The sequence below is a fragment of the Lissotriton helveticus genome, chromosome 3_1, assembly GCF_964261635.1.
Source record: "Lissotriton helveticus chromosome 3_1, aLisHel1.1, whole genome shotgun sequence".
Taxonomy (NCBI): Eukaryota; Metazoa; Chordata; class Amphibia; order Caudata; family Salamandridae; genus Lissotriton; species Lissotriton helveticus.
In genome coordinates, this window is record NC_136061.1 from 365,664,869 (window position 1) to 365,686,773 (window position 21,905).

A 21,905-nucleotide genomic window follows, 5' to 3' on the forward strand; every position below is an offset into this window, starting at 1 on the left:
CGCTGGTTAGGCGGCGAGATCCAGTGGTGACGCCGGCCTTGACGCCAGGTAAGGATGGTGCGGAGTAGGGGAATGGTTTGAGTAATCCTCGGCTGTTGGTTGGTGCGGCTACCGGGGATCCTGGGGGGCACCGGGGAATGGCGCGGTATGGAGAGGGTGCCAGGGGGGGGGGGGGTGTGGTTAGAGGGGAAAGGGGGTCACGATTCTGGCATAGGCTCGTCGCCGGTGAGGGTGGAGGAGTTGAGCCGTCAATGCGATCACAGGGCCAGCGCGGGGCAGGTGTGGAAGGTGGAGAGCGGGGCAGGGAGGTCCCCCCCCCCTTTTGTTTCGTGCCGCGCGGCGAGGTTTTGAGCGTTTTGAGGACTCAGGAGGGAGCTCGGCAGTCTCGGTTGTCCCAGCAGCGGGCGGGGTTGGGGGGGGTGTAAGTCGGTCGGTGACTTTGGCGGCGGAGCCCCCGGGGGTGTCGTATACTTTCGAGGACATGGCGCGGAAGAGCCCGGCTGCGGTGGGTGAAGGTTGTTGGGCGAAGTGCGAAGTTCGGTTGGTGTCCTCGCGGTTCGGAGTCATCCGGGGGATCACTGGTCAGTGGGGACCCGGTTTGACCAGGGGGCACTTGTGGGGGACCATAGCATGGGGGTTCGATTTCGCGTGCGCGTTCTGGGCGTTTCAGTTCCTTGTGCAGTGGGCTTTTTCCTGGCGGACAGGCTCTGAGACAGACGCACGTTCTGGAGGACTTCTTGCTGGCGGGACGGCCGGGTTCAGCGGACTGCCGGTGGTTGCTGGTCAGTTATGGGCCTCGTGGTTTGCCTGGGGGCGCCCCTGGCGCCAGAAAAGATGTACGGTCCCAGTACGGTGCTGTCCTTGTTTGGTATAGAGCTCGACTCCGGGCCGTGGAAGCACGCCTGCCAGAGGACGAGGGGGCGGCAGGGTTGGCATGGGGGGCGACAGCACTGCCCATGGGTTGTTCAAATTTGGGGGCGCTGGTTGTGCCATCCGGTGAAGTTTGTAGTGGGTTTTTTCCTGGCGGACAGGCTCTGGTCGGTGACGCACTATCTGGTTGACTTCTTGCTGGTGGGACGGCCGGGTTTCGACGGACTGCCAGCGGAGCTGGACGGTTTTCCGGGCGTGCGGCTTACCTGGGGGTGCCCCGGGTGCCAGAGAATACGCACGGTCCCAGTTTGGTGCTGTCATTCCTTGGTAGAGGGCTCGACTCCGTGGCCATGGAAGCACGCCTGCCGGAGGCCGAAGGGACGGCAGCGTCGTCGTTTGGGTCTGACGCGGTACGATTTGGCGCAGCAGCATCCTCGAGTACGTTGTCGGTGGGGAGTGTAGGGGGATTGGTTGGGGACAGGCGTTCTCGGGGCATGTACATGGTGTGCAGATGAGCGGACACAGGAGGAATTGCGGCGGTCGAGAGCAGTGGGGGCAGGGGGATAGGCGGCTGCCACGGGAGCGGGTCTTGCGGTTCGGGTGGAAGTTGATAGACGGGGGGGTTTTCGGGGGGACGATTCGCTGTCGGCGGGGGACTGGGCGGCATTTATCACACCTAATTATGAGTCTCTGGTCGGTGCTTTTGCCTTCTCCCCCCTCTCTCCCGATGGGCCCCAAAGATCACAGCTGGTGCGCAAGCTGGACAGTTAAAGAACTCTCAGGCTACTTGCAGGGAAACCGCTCGCTCTAATGGCCGAAATGACAGACAAAAGGCGTCCGTTAAAGAATTCACAGACAAGGGGCCCAAATAACGGGCGGCCCGTGAAATTTACGGACCGTTGGTCACCCTATGTGGGTGCTACACAAGAAGTATATCCAGTCACTTGTAAGAGTCCATACTCTTTCTTTTTTTGTTTGAATCTGTTTATTGAAAGTTTTTTTTTATGGTCCATATGCTTACAGTACAGTAATGACCAATAGCCGGGTTGCTTGTTATCTCTGCGGAATACATAAAGATATAAGATGCAACCAGAATAGTATAATAGTCAGTCACCCCATGGGCGCTGTGTACATATAACCTGGAGGGAAAAGCTCTATCGAACACACATGACAAGGTATTCACCAAATCTGGGTACTACAGTAGCACATGTGTCAACCAGGAATAATTTTAAACACATATTAATACAACATTATGTCAGTCCCCACAGTGAACCATCTTCAACAGTGTGGTATACAGATTCATATTTTGAAAAAAAACAGTCAACAATTAGAATAAAATTTGATAACATACCAGACCACACACCTCTATAACCCAGGACTGGTCAGTCCACGTACTACCCCCGACAAACGCTGTGCGGAATATCCAGAACTAAGGACATTGAAATATGAGTGTATGGTGGGGGCGTCACAACGATACAGATATCAATTGATTTCAGACTACAACCTTATCCTACAGGTCTTCTGTTCTAGTGCCCGTGCTGAGCTGACCTCAGATTGGCATGTGCAGTTAGTCTTTAAATCTGTGAAAATTGTGTCCCAGTACGTGGCGAATGGGTATTTTTGCAGCCCGAGTGTGCCATCCCTGTGTAGAGCCATACTTTCAGCTTGTGCCCAATGAATCAATGAATGCTGCCAGGCTATGAATGGAGGGGTGTGGAGGACTCCCATCGTTGGGTGATAAGTCGTTTAGCCACTACAAATCCCAAGTCTAGAAAGCGGGAAGTGACCCTGTACTTTTTATATCTGCGGTACAAGCCCAGGAGACATACTTTTCATTTATGTAGGTCCGGATGTTCAGTACAAGCAGAGAATATTGATGTGATAATATGCCAATAATTATGTAAATGGGTGCAAGCCCAAAGCATATCTAACAGGTCAGCATTTACGCATGTGCAACATGGACAAGCCACATCTTCTGTACAATAAAATCGATTAGTATTGACAGGGGTGACATAAGCCCTGTGTATTATACAAAGCTGAATAACTTTGAATCAGGCATTGCACGGCACATGTTTAGGACCATCCAGAAAGGCAGTCAATTCCTTTTCCCTGCACGGGTGCAACAGAGCTGCTTCCCAGAACTGACGTAAAGTGAAAAGCTGTGGGATAGTGTGGAAGTGAATGCAATCTGCAAACCAGCACATGAGGTGACTACTCTCCCGACAACTTGCACATATTGTATTGTGAGAAGAATTGGCAGCTCAGTGTTCATATCTCCCCAGTGCACCAGTGTAGTAAGCAGTGAACCATGGAACAGAAATTGACCTGGTGGCAGACTGTCTTCTTCCATTCTTCCCCTAGCCACCATCGGCAGACAGCATGGACTCAGCATAGTATCCTATGCCGATGACACCCAGCTCATCCTCTCCCTCACAAAGGAAAGCGACACCAGACTCAGATTCCAGGAAGGAATGAAAGACGTTGCATCCTGGATGAGCAGCAGCTGTCTGAAGCTCAACTCGGAGAGGACAGAAGTCCTTGTCCTCGGGCCCACCCCCTCAGCATGGGACAACACCTGGCAACGCCCCTACTCCCACAGACCATGCCCAGAATCTCAGCATCATACTCGATTCCACCCTCACCATGACACAACAGATTAAGGCCATTGCCTCCACCTGCCACAACACTCTCCGCATCCTTCGCAAGCCCTTCAAATGGATCCCCCCGAATCCAGAAAGTCAGTCACCCACGCACTCATCACAAGCAGACTACACTGCGGAAACAACCTCTATGCCAGAATCAACAGATCCCTGCTCCGCAAACTCCAGACCATCCAGAACACAGCAGCCAGACTCATCCTTGGCACCACCTGACATGAACACATCACCCAACACCTGCGAGGCTTCCACTGGCTCCGCGTCGAGAAGAGAGTAACCTTCAAGTTACTCACCCACGCCTACAAATCCCTCCACAAGACCGGACCCAAATACCTCAACGAAGTCCGCTCCGCCCACCTTGCCCTCGATGAAGACCGGCGCATCTGCAGAGACAGAGCTGGTGGAAGAGCCTTCTCATACAATGCGGCAAAAACTTGGAGCAAGCTTCCGATCAACATCAGACGCTCCCCCACTCTGCAGTCTCTCAGGAAGAGCCTCAAGACCTGGCTCTTCGGCTGAATCAGAGCTGCTCCCCCTTTCCCACAGCGCCTTGAGACCCTCACGATGAGTAGTGTGCTTCACAATTCCCTGATTGATTGATTGTTTGATTGATTAGTGTCTTGCACGCTAACAGAGCGCCATCCTTATTTAGGTCCCCTAATGTGTGTATGCCCACAGCGCGCCATGTTATCAGCTCCGCTGAGGTTATTTGTCCCACAACTCTAGGTGTGCACAGTAATGCTAACTCTGAAGCCTAGTAATATGAGGGTATCTACTGTAGAATCTTTATGCAACTCTTAATAGGACCCATTTAAGTGTTCATGGTTTTGTACATGGGTGTAAAAGAAACATAGGAGCTTACATAGTCCAGCCAGGTGAGGATGTGGCCGTGTCCGATAAATACAGACCCGCTAGCCATTTCACAATCCATTGGTAGTAGTGCTCCAGTAGTACTCAAAATCTGGGGCAGCTAGACCCCCAACTCCTGTCAGTGGATGAGAAAAGCTTAGCCAGTGTCACCCTACATCTTGCCTTGTTCCAAACAAAGTCACTGACCAGTTGATCAAAGAATGTAGCTAGGATGTGGATAGCCAGATTAAAGAAGAAATATATGAGATGGAGAAGAAGCACCATTTTCAGCTACTGCCAGTGGTAATATACGGCAGAAGGTCATTTCGGTACGTAAGGATGCTACCGCCCGAGTGACATTCCAGTCAATATACGTCTGTCATGGAGTGCTCTACCCACACCTGAAGGTACCTAAAGGTATGCTGCTGCCAATCCAATTACGCCCCTCCTATCATGAAACAGGGTTTTGTGATATTGGGGAGAAAAGGAAATAAGCATGGTTTCATCCAGTTGACACAGCCCGGAGATAGCTGTAAATTGTGTCAAAATAGAGGGATATCAAAGCATGAAAGTCTCTGATGTACAGTAACATGTCATCAGCATATAATGATATTACTTGTGTCCCATCACCAAAAGGAATGCCCCATTGTGCACCCTGGTGTCTCAATGCCAGTGCCAATGGTTCAATTACCAGAGAGAACAGCAGGGGCGATAGCAGGGGCGGTGGGTGAGATTTGAAAGTGGTATGGCACAAAGTGATTTGCATACTGCACCGTTGCGAGCGCAGCGAGCGAGCCCGAAACCCAAAAGGGGGGTTTGGGGGGATTACCCCCCCAAGAAATTTTTGAAAAAAAAGAAGAAAAATCGTGCATTTTCAAGCAAATTTGAGAAAGCAGGAAGGTTAATAAAGCAATTGTGAAAGTGCAGTTATTACATTAATAGATGGCATAACATAGGTAGCTGCTTATTCAGTATAACCACAGAGCTTCATACATTCTGTCCTATTATGCTCAGGTGTTGAATTCAGACTATAAGACTTTCATGGAAATCTCAGCTCTAAGAGTAGAAGAAGTTGCACAGCCTAACTCCCATGTAAAAAAATATAGCATCAGTTTGCTTACCTTTATCACTGGTGTTTGCTGGGTGGTAGCCGGGGTGAAAGAGCAGCAAAGGAGGTTGTGGTCCTCTTCTTGTTTGCTGAGAACTGGCCCCAAAATGCAGTAATGTTTCAGGTTGTCAGGTGCTGAAAATGAAAAGATAACAATTTATTTTTGAAACAGTAGGGTAATCAAACAAAGACTGTGGGGAAAAAACATAACGCTCCAATCTTGTCCTTGCAGTTTGCCTCCAGCTCTTAGATGACAGTTAATAGCTCGCTGTTGTATGTTAGGATTTTTACTTTGAAACTGCAAGTAACAAAAGGATCTCTCTGACAAAAGCAGTCACTCACTGACCTATTTACATCATTTGCTCCAACCGGGGTTCAATAAATTCTCCCTGAGGATGTTTGGCAGCCAGAAAGCTGTGCTCATTTCATTTTTGAAACTCACTAGATACATAGACTGTCTTTTATGTTTGTAGATAAAGTAGTACAAGACACCAGCACAATGTCATCAGCAAGTGTTTCATTTTAGGGTTAAGGGCTATGCACAGAAGTCTGAGTTATTTCTACAGACTGTAGGGTTCGATCACGTAAATTAAGAAATTATGTGGATATTATTCCAGGTAGACATTTTCAGGGCATACTTTTTAAAAATATTCAAAAAACAGACTAGCGTACAGAACTTTCCTGTTGTGCAAGTCATGTGCAAAATGTTCATAGCTTGATACTGGCTCATGTCCCTTTGATTCTGGTGCTTGGAGTTGTGCATATTTAAGTAAAGTCAGAATTAACAGGCACCAGCATTCTAAGTGCTCTGTACTACAAAACCAGGCCCAATGTCCCACATCAGATATGAGACAACTTAGTCTTTGTGCGGGTGGGTAGATGTGTGGATTGTATTCAGTTGCTGACTTTGCTGAGAGAGGGCGTCTGCCAGGGTGAACTGTCGGTTGTCAGTCCCCCATGTTAAGTTGTCAGTGACTTTCACATTTTACAAGAGAAATATATGTACAGCACCACCAAAAGGCACCGTTTGTGTCAATTAAGGTAACTAACTCCATTTCAAAGAAACTGCGCTTAAATTAAGCTCTCATTTGTATTAAACGAGCATCATGTATTTGCTCTTGCAATTGTTGCATATGAGTCATGAGTGTAGCAGGAGTGTAGTGTACATAGCGTCTATCCTACAGTCCTAGCGCACAGAGGTTCTGCTCCACGTAGCGTCTGCACCAGGGCCTTCAGGCGCACACAATCAGTTCCTGTGGTGTTAATGGTGCACATAGTGTCAGCCACCGTGATTTTAGTTTATACAGCGTCAGCCATCAGGGATCTTAGCTTATTCAGTGTCAGCCACCGGAATCTTAGTCCATGGAGTGTCAGCCACCGGAACCTTAGTTCATACAGTGTCTGCCACCAGGGTTTTCGTACACACACTGTCACCCACCAGGACTGAGTGCACAAAGCGTATACCACCAGAGAGGCCCAGTAACAACAACAATGCCCGGCTGTTCGGGGAAAGCCAACCATGTTGGAATGGGTTGCGCAGTCTGAAGCAGGTTGTTGACCCCCAGCTTGCTGGGAAAGGCGCAGCTAGGGGTGCAGGCACGTGCACACGTCACGAGACATCGGTTCTCGCCATTATCTGAGGGGACATTGTGAATATGAAATGGCCGCACTGCATGAAATAGATGTCCAGCAAATTTCCTCTGACCCAGAAGAGCCAGGCGCTTGCATCAGTGGTCAGTCGTCCTGCTCACATAAGATACTCCATGGAAATAGGGAATTGATGGCTTTGACACATTGATTGATGGCTTTGACACATTGATTGATGGCTTTGACACATTCTGTTTGGAAGAAAAGGGGGCATGATGGATTTAAGAACTGCATACCAAGATTTTGGCGAATTCATTTTATGATTTTTCTTTTTAGCTAATTTATATAATGTCAATTACATTGATGATTTTTCAATTGTTATCATTGTTTCCATTCCTGTTATTGCTGTAAAACATTCATAACGATTTTAAGTAATTGTATATATTAAATTCAGTACAATTTAAAATCAATTCAGTAAGATAGCCAAGTGCATTTGCTGTACAAGCCTCATGGTGGGTGAACTCGGATACACTCATAGCTGGAGAACTCGAACCCTTGTCACAGCCCTTTGGAATTGTGTCTCTTAAGATAATGAGACATCTAATGAGGGTACAAGCCTCATGCACTGAAAACCCCAAAACCTATTCCACTCTGCAGCGATAAGCGAACATACCAACCCCTTCACACCACAGCTGTGGCTTCCTCTCATAAGTAAATCCCCAAATACAATGTTTGAAACCTAGCAGGTGTCTTGGGCAAAGCAACAAGTGCAGTGTGAAGAACTAAGAACGCAGCACTCTAACGACGTCTGATTCAATAGTCAAAAGTAATGTTGTTATAATTATAATGATATATCCCCTGCCCTGGTTTTCATAGCAAAGACTGAAATTTGTGGGTGTTGTAAAAGCACTCGGGGAAATACAGGACCACTGGGTACGATTTTACTAACACATTCCACCTTCAGCACACATGAAAGGCAAAAATGCACTAAAACACGGGTTTTCCACCTTTGAGATGCAAACCTCGTAGAACAAATTTAGGCAGGTATTCCATGTGGCAAAAGTTTTGTTGTTAAATACTGCGTGCGAGTACATGTATCGAACTACTCAGAATAGGAAAACATGCCCAAATGCTGTTTGGCCAGACTAGTTATTTTGTGCAGCCCTCGGTCTTTGTAATTTGCACATAGCTGAACTGGAACAACCAGCTGGACATTAAGCACAGATTGACCTGCATTTTGTTCTGCAGCTCACTGTGCCTTGGAAACAAGACTCAACTGACGCAATACTGTGTATATATATATATATATATATATATATATATATATATATATATATATGTGAACATATTTAATGGTTCACTTTACAATTGGGCAGCTACAGTTCACACACAGACTGGCTTAGGATATGCGCAGCGTATAGCACAACAGACAGAATATCTCGACACACTGAATTTGGCTTTACTTGGTATTCATGATGCACCCTTAACCTCTATTAGTGTCCACTCAATAGAGCCATCCTTAGGACAGGGCCTACCAGTCTCAGTCACACGAAGAGACTTCTCTCACCCACAAGGCAGGGACATATTCCTGCAACAAATGAACTACGATCGGCCGTGCCCACAGTGGAAATATTCCGCAATCACGCGGTCACATACTGCTGCAACAAGTAAAACTGCAAGGACTGGGGCCTAAACAGCTGCTCCGCCATTACCATAGAAAGGCAGTTGAACCTTAATCTATGGCAGCTGCGACACAAACAAAACCGTCCCCAGTCTACAGCGTTCCGGAATCAGTCTGCCTTTACATGTGACAATTAGTACTCCAAGTGGTAATGAGTCAGAAAAATAAAACCGTGCATAACATGACTGCGAGGCAGAGCTAAATGTTCATATCCTTTCTTTCAGGGGGAAGATTGGACTTGTGGGCATTTCGTTAGAAACTTAAAACGCGGCTGCATAAAGCTCAAAGAATTCTGTATATTTTCTGAAAAATCGTTTTCAACTTTCTGTGCCCGAGGCGAATTCCACACAAATCCCGCCGTAAGCGCTTGCTCAGTGCTGTAATTTAAAATGCCTACAAAGCACATCGCCGCACACTCCACCAGCCACCCGCACTGTGGCCTGCCTGAGGCCTCATCATCACATCATGTCATCATAGCTGCCAAGGGTTCTGATTACTTATGTGTGACATTTTCACAATTGCAGTGTAATTATGAGTGACATTCAACGACTATGAGTGACACTTTCTCGCAAGCAAAATCAAGCAATGAAGAAGTGCAAAACATATAAATAACAGACATTAAACTCACTTGGGCAACGAAAAACTCAGATCTTAAAACTGCTGTAAAGTGCTAGAAATGGAAGGGCACTAACCTAGTAAAAAGCAGTAGCTCACAGATAATCCTCATAAACTACAATTTTGTGAACGTGTGGTTCATGTTCTTTCTTTCCTTCCTTCTCCCCTTTTCTCCTCTTTCTTGCTTTTTCCCTCCTTCCCATTGTCTCACTTTCCATTTCCCTCTCTAGAACTCTTTTTTTTCCTGTTTCCGCACTCAAAAGGTAACAGTGGTAAAACGGGTTAGCTATGTGGCATTATTTGGGATCATAGCGTGCATGATGTTACTTCTGCTACCCCCAGGCGTTTGGACTAACACTTTATAAAACTATCTCTGTATGCTATAGCACCAAGAGGCCTTATTAATCCAGAGCCCTGTGCAGGCGTCCCTGGAGGGTGAAAGGGCGCCGTAAACTGCCATCGACCCTGACTGACTTGGCACCCTGTTCGGGACACAAGCTGTCTCCGTGCAGCTATTAATGAATAATTGGTCTAGTTACTGCCAGACAAGGTGATCAGTAAGGTGCAGCTAAACTTGCTACTGTACAAAAAGAAAAACATCTCGGGAGCCTCCAGGCCAAGCCAGCACTTTACTGGGTCCATTCATTAATTGTATTGCCCCTGTTCTGCAGTCTAGGCCACGGTGCCCTGCACCACTTAAAGTAGGTAGGTCAGTTGCCCTCCCAGCCTGCAACCTCCGACCGCTGAGGTGTGAAACCTGCCGCCTGCGATAGCATACGCTGTGGGGGCACTTTGAAAGGTTGTGCAGCATTTTGTTTTATTTGCTATGCTCTACGTTTAAATGCACAATCGACATCACCCGTACCTTGCAAAACATAATTAGAGCGTAATACGCAGGCCTTGCTGGGTCTTGTGCACAGGTCGGTGATTTCGCCGATAATACACCAAAGTGGCGGCTGTTTGGGGGCACTTTGAAAGGTTGTGCAGCATTTTGTTTTATTTGCTATGCTCTACGTTTAAATGCACAATCGACATCACCCGTACCTTGCAAAAGTAATACGCTCTAATTATGTTTTGCAAGGTACGGGTGATGTCGATTGTGCATTTAAACGTAGAGCAGAGCAAATAAAACAAAATGCTGCACAACCTTTCAAAGTGCCCCCAAACAGCCGCCACTTTGGTGTAATATCGGCGAAATCACCGAACTGTGCACAAGACCCAGCAAGGCCTGCAGGCAGCCAAAACTAACAAAAGCAGCCATCACTGACCTGCACAGCTACCGGCCACTCGGAACTCCGGCAATGCCAGCGGGGTAATACCGCGCAATCAGCACAGCGCGACTACCCTTCCTTCAGCCCCCTAAACACAGTCCTGCCCTGCCCCCAAGCGCGACCCGACCGGCTGCACCTACTTTTAGTATTCGTTCCTTCGAAAATTTCAGTCGATGAGTCCATTCGATTGACGATACTTGAACCTCTCTGAGCAGTGTCACAGTGTTGTGACTCAGGCTGTTGTGACTACTCGAGTCGAGTCAACAAGTGAGTCTAGACTCTAAGTGTCGGACGGAAGTGCTGTGTCCTGGTGCTGCCTGGCCTACACGCAGGAGACATGTCAGAGAGGGATCCCCACCCCCTACCCGACTGGAAACTTAGACGGCGCGCACGTCCCCGAATGGCCAATCACTGAATGACTTCACATGCTGAAGTCACAGTGATTGGCCATGATTGATAAAGTGCTGAGCCTTGTCCTTGGCGTGGTGGACCAGCCAATCCTGGCGCTCCATAAGCGCCAGGATTGGCTAGGGGGGCCCGCAGACTCCTCGCCCTGGCACCTTTCAAATGACGGGGCCCGGCTAAAGCTGCACCCCCTGGCCCCTTCGGTCCCTTCAGCCTGTATAATGGGAACAGCTGCACGCTAAAGCGCATGCTCGGGCTAGTGTCAGCCCGGAATTCCTCATGCGCTGTGCTCAGTGGCCGGATCATGCAGACTCTCTGACTGCAGTGTCACTCAAGCTTCAGACCACCAGCCCCACCCCCTGTGCACTCCCTATTCCATCGGGTGTATCCCGCAAGCGGATTGCAGCGGCGCTTTATTTAATTTATCGGTGTTCTCAGTGTGTCACGCAGCGCAGGTGCGTCCACCAGGCTTAGTGGGGCTACGCCCCTACGCCCCAATGGACGCACCGCTGCTGGGCGATAGTGGGCACCCCAGTCTCATCCCCTTGTAAAGTCTAGTCTCCCTGTAAATGGGAATGGCATCAGACAGGAGAGGTCCCATCTTGACCCTAATTAGGTCAGTGAATGATAGTTTCACCAGGCGAAGGAAGCAATTTCCTATACCATATCAGGTCAGTGGGGCAAATAGATAACCCCACTCCAGGTAGTCAAAGGCCTTTTCAAGGTCCAAGATGAGACATCCCGCTCGATGCTAGATAGAGGGGGCATAAGTTGGGGCCCGAAAAAAGAGGAGTAAGTTCAGAGAGGTGCTGTCTGCAGTGATGAATCCATTTTGATCGAGGTGGACCAGGGATGGGACCAAATGGGCCAAATGGTATGCGAGTACCTTCACCAATATCTTGTAGTAAGTGTTGAGTAGCACCACTGGTCTATAACCCATTACGTGCTGGTGTCGGCCAACGGCCGTCGCAAGCACTACCTCGCTAGTGCTGCGCACGTCCGTTGGCCGATGCAGCCCCGCCCACTCATTAGAACTCCCACAAAACAGCGGAATTCGCGCCGCGGATAAGGAGTTAAGAACCAGCTCGTCCTGATTCTCTGTTGAGTTTGGGTACGGAGATGTTCATCACTTCCCTCTGGGAGTTAGATAGTACTCTGATGGATAGGGCTTCATCATGCACCGTCACCAACTGTGGGGCTAGTTGAGAACTATACTCCTTGTACAGTTCTGCCGGTAGACCGTAAGGTCCCGGGGACTTGCCATTTGCCAGCACCTTAATTGCGTTTTTAACCTCGTCTAATGTGACGGGTTCATCTAATTCTGTCCACTGATCTAGGGGAATACAGGGTATGGTGAGGCCGGTAAAGAATGAAGTGTAGGCATCAATGTTAGTTTCGGTAACAGACTGGTATGCCCCATGTAGCGTTGTGTCAGTTGTTCATGAATAGCGTGCTGTGTATAGAGAAGGAACCTGATTCTCATCAAAGTGTCATTATGGGCCTTTGCGGTTGATCCTGGTGAACAAGCCACGCCAAGAGTCGTCCAGGTCTATCCGCTGTGGCATGCGGGCATGCCCATTGAGCAGCATAGCTGAGGCAGCGCAACCTTTCCAGTAGTGCAATATGCTAATGACGTGCCTGCATCAGCACTCCTGAACTGCTGGGATCGTTGGTGGTGTTAGTCTCCAGCTCTAGGAGTGTATGTTCCAACTTAAAGATGCCTTTGGTAAACATCTGTCTCATGTTTGCCAGCACACCAAGACAGTGCCCTCGCAGTAATTAAGGCATCCCACTGCACCAATTTAGTGGAAGCTGCATCTCTATTGATGTGGAGTATTCTGTTATTGCTGTTTCTAGGGAGGCGCAAAATGTGGGATCTTCTAGTAATGCAGGTTGAAAGCGCAGGGTGGGAGTGTTTTTTTTTTTCAACTCCCCATTGTAATTGTAATAATTACGCATTCACTGGGGCACACCTCTCAAGCGGTCAATGATTTTCTCTATTGCCTGGCACACTCCACTCTGCGCACCTCAAACAGGAAGTGCATCTCTATCCCCACCCCGAGAACCAGACCCAGGCGTCTCCAGTCTCACGGGTCATAAACCGTGGTCTGGGCCACTGTGCACGGTCTTCACAGGTCATCTTACCCGCCTCTCAGTGCTGTAGGTACGGTAGCAGGGGCCACAGCAGTGACGGGAGATGTGGGGAGGTAAGTCTGGAACCTTGGATGGTGGGTGCCCGACAGGATAAATGCCTCATGAGCGGGGTGATTGGCAGAGCTCGCTTAGAGCGCATCCACAATTGTGTCTGCCTTAGCCCCACCCCCAGAGTCCATACTCTTTCTTAGCGCACAGCGTGGCGATTCTACCAGGCAGTTCATTGTCAGTAGGACACCCATCAGGTATTAATGCCGATATTCTAGAGGAGGAAAGTGGGAGATAAAAAAATAATAATCAGGAGAATGTATTCCTCCCATAGAATTCTAATCACCCGTGGCACAGAATCAATGACGTAACATCACAGAGTAAGTCAGTGAAGTACAGTGATGAAATAAGGCTCTTGGCCAGGGTTACAAGAAAGTGTCACTCATATTCGTGGAATGTCACTCATAATTAGACTGACATTATGAAAATGTCACACATAGGCAATCTGAAACCTTGCCAGCTATGAGCATGCCTGGTGAGTGCCGTAACACTGACTGCATGCCATTTTGTAAAGTAACTGGTCCCAGAGTCAGACCCGGTCTGTATTGTGTTGAGGGGGCTCCCTGGACATTGGGTGCCCCACGCACTGCGGGTGCTGCAGGGACAAATGTCATATGATACCGCTGTCCCACCCTGTACCCCTAAAAACCCAACAACCTGCACCTAAAATATATCTTACAAATTATTACAATTACACATTTTACATAATTAATGATCAATTAAACAATTAATAATAATTAACTAATGATGCATTAGTTATATTAATTCCCCCCTTTACCCCTACAAACGTAACCTACACCTGATATATCACTTAAAAAATATCTTAATTATACAATTTACATAATTTTCAATTAATGACAATTAACAAATAATTAATTAATCATATTTACCCCAACAACCTGTACCTGATATATAACTTAAAAAGAAGCTTAATTACCCAATTTACATAATTATCAATTAAATAATTAATGTTATTAAATAATTTGTGGTATGCGGTACCGTCCGCTAGGGGTGCAGCGTTCCCGCACGTGCAATTTGGATGCCACCGTGGTGGTGGCATCCCCCATTCCCATGCTGGGAATACATGTTGTGCATTGGCATGCACACGGTGTCAGGCACCGCGTGGTGCCTGCCACCTGGTCCCTGCCAATGTAGGGGGGTACCACAGGTACCCTCCCAAGTGCACCCCAACTCCCCAACACTCAGGGGGCCCGCAATGGGTCCCCACAAGCGGAAACAGCATACCTTTCCATGGCGGCAACCCCACCATGGAAAGGCTCATCTCGGCCCTAATCATAATATGGATGGCGGACACCGCCAAAATATTGTGGCAGTTTTCCACCCGGTCGATGAGTCGACCAGCGGAAAAGCGATGGACAGTCTTCCCGTCCGCCGCCGACCCCCCAGCCATCCTCATGTGGCGGGGGATCATTCATGGCAGGATGGCATGTAAATCGCCCCCGTCGGGCCGGCCCCATAAAAATAATTTTGCATGAATTTACAAAGGGGAAGTAGGTGCTAATTGCGAGTATTTTGCGGCAGCAATTGTGTTTGAAAAACATCAGTACATTATTTTGTGACTCGCTATTTGGAAGGGAATGCCCCTGCCAAATAGCGAGTCGCAAAAAACTTGCGACTCGCTAAATAGGCTATGTACATGGTCCAATGTGTTTTTGCATGCGCAAACGGGTTTGCAAACTCGTTTGTGCATGCAAAAACGGGTTGTACATATGGCCCTAAATTAGATTTAATATACATTTTAACTAAATGTAACAAATAAACTTAATTAAAAAAATATAAAAACAAACATAAAAATGTATATGTATACATATATTTACTTAAAATAACGTATTAACTATTATCTTTATTTAATTTTTTAATGTTACAATTTTCTAAAAAATAAAATGTATATATATATCAAACAATGTAAAATGAAATAAAACATTCTATAATAAATAAAAAAATGAACTAATAAAAAACATTAAACTTACATTTCCCAATACAATAAGTGCAACAGTAGGGAAAGTGTTGGATAGCGGAATAATTAGATTTACTATTCCAACTCCAGTGAGTGCAATAGTAGGGAAAGTGTTGGATAGCTGAGGGGTAAACATTTCTATTCCCACTACAGTGACAGCAACGGTAGGGAAACTGTTGGATAGGGGATGGGGGGGGGGGATTACTATTCCCACTCCAAAGAGTGCAACATTAGGGAAAGTGTTGGATATCGGCGGGGTAAAAATTACTATTTCAACTCCAAGGAGTGCAACAGTAGGAAAAGTGTTGGATAGCGGAGGGGGTAAAATTACTAATCCCAATCCAGTGAGTGCAAAAGCAGGGTACGTGTTGGATAGCGGAGGAATTACATTTACTATTCCAACTCCTGTGAGTGCGACAGTAGGGAAAATGTTGGATAGCGGAGGAGTAAAAATTAGTATTCAAAGTCCAATGAGTGCAAAAGTACGGAAAGTGTTGGATAGCGGAGGGGCAACAATTACTATTTCCACTCCAAAGTGTGGAGCAGTAGGGAAAATGTTGGATAGCAGAGGGGTAACAATTCCTATTCCCACTCCACTGAGTGCAAAAGTAGGGTAAGTGTTGGATAGCGGAGGAATTAAATTTACTATTCCAACTCCAATGAGTGCAACAGTAAGGAAAATGTTGGATAGCGGAGGAGTAAAAATTATTATTCCCACTCCAGTGAGTGCAACAGAAGGGAAAGTGTTGGATAGCGGAGGAACAAAATTACTATTCCAACTCCAGTGAGTGCAGCAGTAGGGAAAGTGTTGGATAGCGGAGATGTACAAATTACTATTCTCACTCCAGTGAGTGCAACAGTAGGGAAAGTGCTAGATAACCGAGGGCAACAATTATTATTTCCACTCCATTGAATGCAACAGTAGGGACAGTGCTGAATAGCAGAGAGCTAGAAATTACTATTCCCACTCCAGTGATTACAAGATTAGGGAAAGTGTTGGATAGCAGAGATACAAACATTCCTAATAACACTTAAACAATTGAAAAACCCCAAATAATATTACAACAATAATCAATTAAAAAATCCTATCAAAAAAAATATTGGATACACATGCTTCAACAGTATAATATCCAAAAAAACACACCTATATTACACCGTAAAAAATGTAAAACACAACTAAATAATATTTTTTAAAGAAAAACTATTACTATTAACAACTAATAATTAGATATTTAAAAATGTATTTAATACCACCTTTTACCCCTTTAATAGTAAAAACAACACACACAAAAATTAACCATTACACAAAATAAATATCAAATAATTATCATTAATTAACAACTATATAATAATTAATTATATACAAAATACTTACCACCCTTTCCTCCTATAAACACCACAACACACACCCAAAATCAATTACATAATTGCCATAATTAATTACCAATTAACTAATTCAAATTAAATAACACACAATTATTAATTAAATAATAATACATTACTGTACCCGTTTAACACTATAACATCTCAATTAAACAAATAATAAATTAAAAATATTTAATAAATGTAATATAATTAAATTACTACCCACCCTATTCCCTATAAACCCACAACCCGCTACAGAACTAAAAAGACAAAATTCAAATGAAAAAATATTAACAACTAAAAATAATCAGTTTCTTTTATATAATTAAATTACTTCCCACCCTAGTCCCCTGTAAACCCACAACCCGCTACGGAACTAAAAATGCAAAAAACAAATAAAAAATAATTAATAACTTTTAAAAATGTAACACATGTAATAAAAATACAAACAAATCTTACACAAAAAACATACATTACATATATATAAAATATATACTAATATACATAACATTAATAAAAAATCGATATTTTAAACAACTATATTTTTGCAAACGATATTTTACACTTCAATATTTTTATCATCGATATTACTTACCTAAATACAATATTCTTGACCATGAGAATTTGTCTGTCGATATTTCTGACCCACGATATTTTTAACTCAATATTTGTGTATTTGAGAGACTGTCCCTGCAGCTTTATAAATATATCAGAATGACGGATTACCATCTCTGTTAGAACCACCAGTTCGACGAGTAATCCATGTCATTTCCCAAAGTGCAGTACTGGCCCTTTGACCCATGAGGCGACAAATGCAAAGGATTATGAGCAAGGCATGTAATATTTCATTGAACTATGTATATGGGAGAGAGAGGAGGATTAAGATCCAGGACCATCTCCCACACCATACTTGAATCTCTACACAAAGGCTGGTAGACTCCCCTTGCACTGTTTGCACTGTTAGGAAGCTGGAGGAGGACCCTATGATAAAGCACGTCACCTAGTGTGAGTAAAGGGGTGCATCCTTTCCTTTTTTCATTGAAACCCAATGGAAGAATGTGAATGTGACTTCTGTATGAATGACTATCTGTATGGAAAAGGAGAAGAAAGAGCTTGTCTGGAGTAACTTCCTTTGCTACCAATAAAAGAGAGCCTCACATACTTTGGGGTCGATTCCGATTCGGGAAAAAAAACGTCCGTAAAATTAGTATCCGGAGCCCTCTCAGTACGAATCGTACCCGTCTGTCTGAGTCGCGTAATACGATCCGTATTCCATGAATCTGTCCGAATCGTCGCGATCCATACGTATTGCAAGGCTAAAACCGTGAACCGTACGACTCGTACACATGTCGATGAGTACGATCCGGACCGGGGTATGATTATGCGATTCGTACGGTCCACGTCAGGTAAGGGCGAGTCGTACGGAAAAACACACAAACACATACACACCGTACGGTCCGTACCACCCATGATCGCAGGGTTACGCACCGTACCCCTGCAATCATGGGGTGTACGAGCCATACCCCAGGGAGAATCATATGGAGATTAGAGTCGTATGGTATCTGTACGACTCGTACGGAGTACGGCTCCTGGTACGAATCGTACTTCGTCGTACGTACGGGGGACGTTGCAGGGTACGATTCGTACGGGAAAAACGCTCCGAACGGCTATTCGGAGCGGTTTTTCCCGAATCGGAATCGGCCCCTTTGTCTAGAGAGTCAAGTAATGTTTCAGCACAGCAACAGTATCCCCTACAAACAAGTAAAGGGATGACATGCTAATCACAAAGGGATCACCCTCAACCCTCATTAAAATTTAAAATCCAAATTAAAAGTTGCCAGAAGATGGACAAAGCACTGGGAGAAACCTTCAGGACAGTGAGAGGTTGCAGTCACTGTCCTTCCTGTTAAAAAAAGTAAAATTAAAAAAGTGAACTTCACACTGAAAAACTACTTGAACTGTCCATTCGGGTAGAATATTCAATCAAAACGGTGTTTTCAAGTTGATTTAGCTCCTTCTGGAGTAGAAACCCTACTCGAGAAGCAGCCCATCTGCTCGCGACTGGCGGCATTACAAAATGGCCCAGAAGGATCCCTGGTGACCAGAAATCACACCAGTGGCTGGGTAATTTTGTTCACACTTAGGGGTCGATTCCGATTCGGGAAAAAAACCGTCCGTACGATTTGTACTCGGATCCCTCTCCGTACGAATCGTACCCGTCCGTCCGAGTCGCGAAGTACGATCCATATTCCGTGAAACAGTCCGAATCGTCGCGATCCGTACATATTGCAAGGCTGAAACCGTGAACCGTACGACTCGTACACATGCCGTACGACTCGTACACATGCCGTACGACCCGATGAGGATGATCCGGACCAGGGTATGAGGACGCGATTCGTACGGTCCTCGTCAGGTAAGGGCGAGTCATACGTAAAAGCACACAAACACATACACACCGTATGGTCCGTACACCCCATGATCGCAGGGGTACGGTGCGTACCCCTGCGATCATGGGGTATATGCACCATACCCCATGTACGCTGGGTGTACGCACCATGCCCCATGTACGCTGGGTGTACGCACCGTGCCCCATGTATGCTGGGTGTACGCACCGTACCCCATGTACGCTGGGTGTACGCATCGTACCCCATGTATGCTGGGTGTACGCACTGTACCCCATGTACGCTGGGTGTACGGTGCGTACATGGGGTACGGTGCATACCCCTGCGATCATGGGGGGTACGCACACCCAAAACGTATCGTACTTGCTGGGTCATAAAACCAAGCCGCGAACCGTACAGATGTCGCGTACAGTGGGTTCCGAGGGAGATTCGGACGGGGATTTGATTCGTACGGTCTCTGTACGACTCGTACGGAGTACGGCTCCTGGTACGAATCGTACTTCATCGTACGTACGGGGACGTTGCAGGGTACGATTCGTATGGGAAAAACGCTCCGAACGGCTATTCGGCGCGTTTTCTCCCGAATCGGAATCGGCCCCCTAGAAGCACCCTTGATAGAGCCTTGCGTTGTTCCCATGAACATCACACTGTTCAAACAAGAAAATAATTCTGCAACACTCCAATTGGCGGATTTTGGAAAGAACACCATGTTACAAGAGTAATGTGGAATTGTCAAATTCTGCAAGCAGAATTATAATTCCTCTCCGTCCTACCCTAGGGCCTTCAGGAGAGGAGACAGTGGGTATTTTTGAAGTGCACAGAAATATTATTTCAATTCCGGAGGCTACCATTATGCATTCAATCTTTTAATGCCACTCCTGCAGCACCTTGAAAGAACTTTAGAACTACAGAACAAACTAGAACCAGAATACAAAGGCTATATGTAGTCCATGCACATAACATTCCTCCTCTTTGAATGCTGCTCCTGTGGAGATAAGTATTCTTTTATTTACGTATTATTTGTACACTTAAATGTATTTAGATTTTATTAGTGAGTAATATTATTCATTTGGAGATATCATTTATGTGGATAGGATTGTTTCGTATGATTTATTTAAAGCTTCGAATTTTCAGAAGCTTTCGTTTTTAGTTTAGAAAGTTGTTTAGGAAAGAATTAGGGGGGTTAATTCGATGGCGGACGGACTGGAGTCCGTCCGCCATCGTGGTGGTGACCGGGACCGTCTGCAATACATGCAACGGATCCGCACACCAAATTAGGACGCGACCGCCACCATGGCAGTCGCATCTTACATTTTAACATTGTGGCGGGTGTTGCTGACAGCATCACCCGCCGTGATGTTAAAAGAGCATGTTGTGCATTTCAGTGCACTAAGTGGCAGGCACCACACGAAATGTAGGGGGTTACCATAGGTACCACCTAGTGCACCTACACCTCCCCCGAACACATTTGGGCCCGCACGGGCCCCTGAAAAGAACCTCCTCCAGCCTTTTCATGATCGTTTCGCTGTCATGGGAAGTCTGAATCACAGCCTGCATCAAAATATGGTGGATCGTGCCTGCTAGGCACCGCCACCATTTTATGCATGCAGACCGCTCTGCCGGGCAATCGGCCAATTGCCTGTAGCAGTTCTGTGGAGGACGGTCTTTGCATTCACCACGGTAGCAGTGCGTACCCGCCTGCCATCCTAATCTGGTGGGTGGTCAATCCACGCTCCAGCAGGGACTGGGAGCCTGTGCTCCTTAGCCTCCAGATATCTTCTAGCAATAGGCTATATCCAAGTGCACCTGTCAGTTTGTCCGTCCTAAGAAGGCTGGCCAAATGCAAATGCACACTGGCAGGGCCCTGAGCCCACCACTCCTCCAACTCCTGATGGCCCTGCCCTCAGGACTCGGTGTGGCTCCGGAGTAAAAAACCTTGAGTTAACTGCTTCATTATAATTTTATTTTTACATGCATCTGCTGCTTACAGCAGTGGAGCAATGCTCCACCGCCATAACAGAGGAGCCGCTCCTGTGTGGAGCATGGACCAAGTACAGACTGAAAGGTTTATTAGTGTCCTTCTGCTGCTCGTACTCAGACTTCTGCACTTTAAAAAAAAAATTATTCTTGTTTCCACATTAATAGTTGTACCAACTGTGTCTCTCCCATGTTGCCTTATTGTTGCTTATTTTGTTTGTAGCACTCTATGAGAGTGCATGTTTTACAGCTGTCTCCCTCCAGTGTCTCCCCCAACATAACGACCTGCCCAACGCTGTGAATTGCTGTTACTGTGCATTTCCCTAAAGTTGTGTGCTCTCTCCCTCATCTGCTAGTGCTGTTCCACTTAACCCGCCACCTTGCTGAGCTCCATGTTGTTCTGAAGAGTTGTGTTCTACCCCCTCCCTGCAATTCCTCAGACCACCAATGCTCTGTGTTGTACTTTTTTGGAATTGGCCCTTTTTGTAGGGTCATCCCGGAACTTTATGCCTTTCTCCTAGTCATTTTTCTGACATGGTGTTGGTGGTTTTGGGACTCTGGGCACCATAGCAATGCTGTCCATTGTAAAGTGAGTGTGCTCTCTGTGGTAAACATGGTAAGATTGGTCTACACCTGTTTGGCATATTTAATTTACCTGTCAATTTCCAGTAATGTGGTATCTCATATACCCACGGAGAGTAAATTAAATGCTACTGGTAGACTTGCAATGCTGCTTGCGCCACCCACCAAAGTAGCCTTCAAACCTGTCTCAGACCTCTGCCATTGCAGGGCCTGTGCGCACAGTGTTACTGCTGCTGTGACGTGACACCTAAAGTGTGTGCCACGTCTGTGACCCCCCTTTTACTGCATGTCAGTCACCCCTAAGGTAGGCCTTAGCTAACCCTATGAGCAGGGTGCATTGTAGGTAAAAGGTAGGA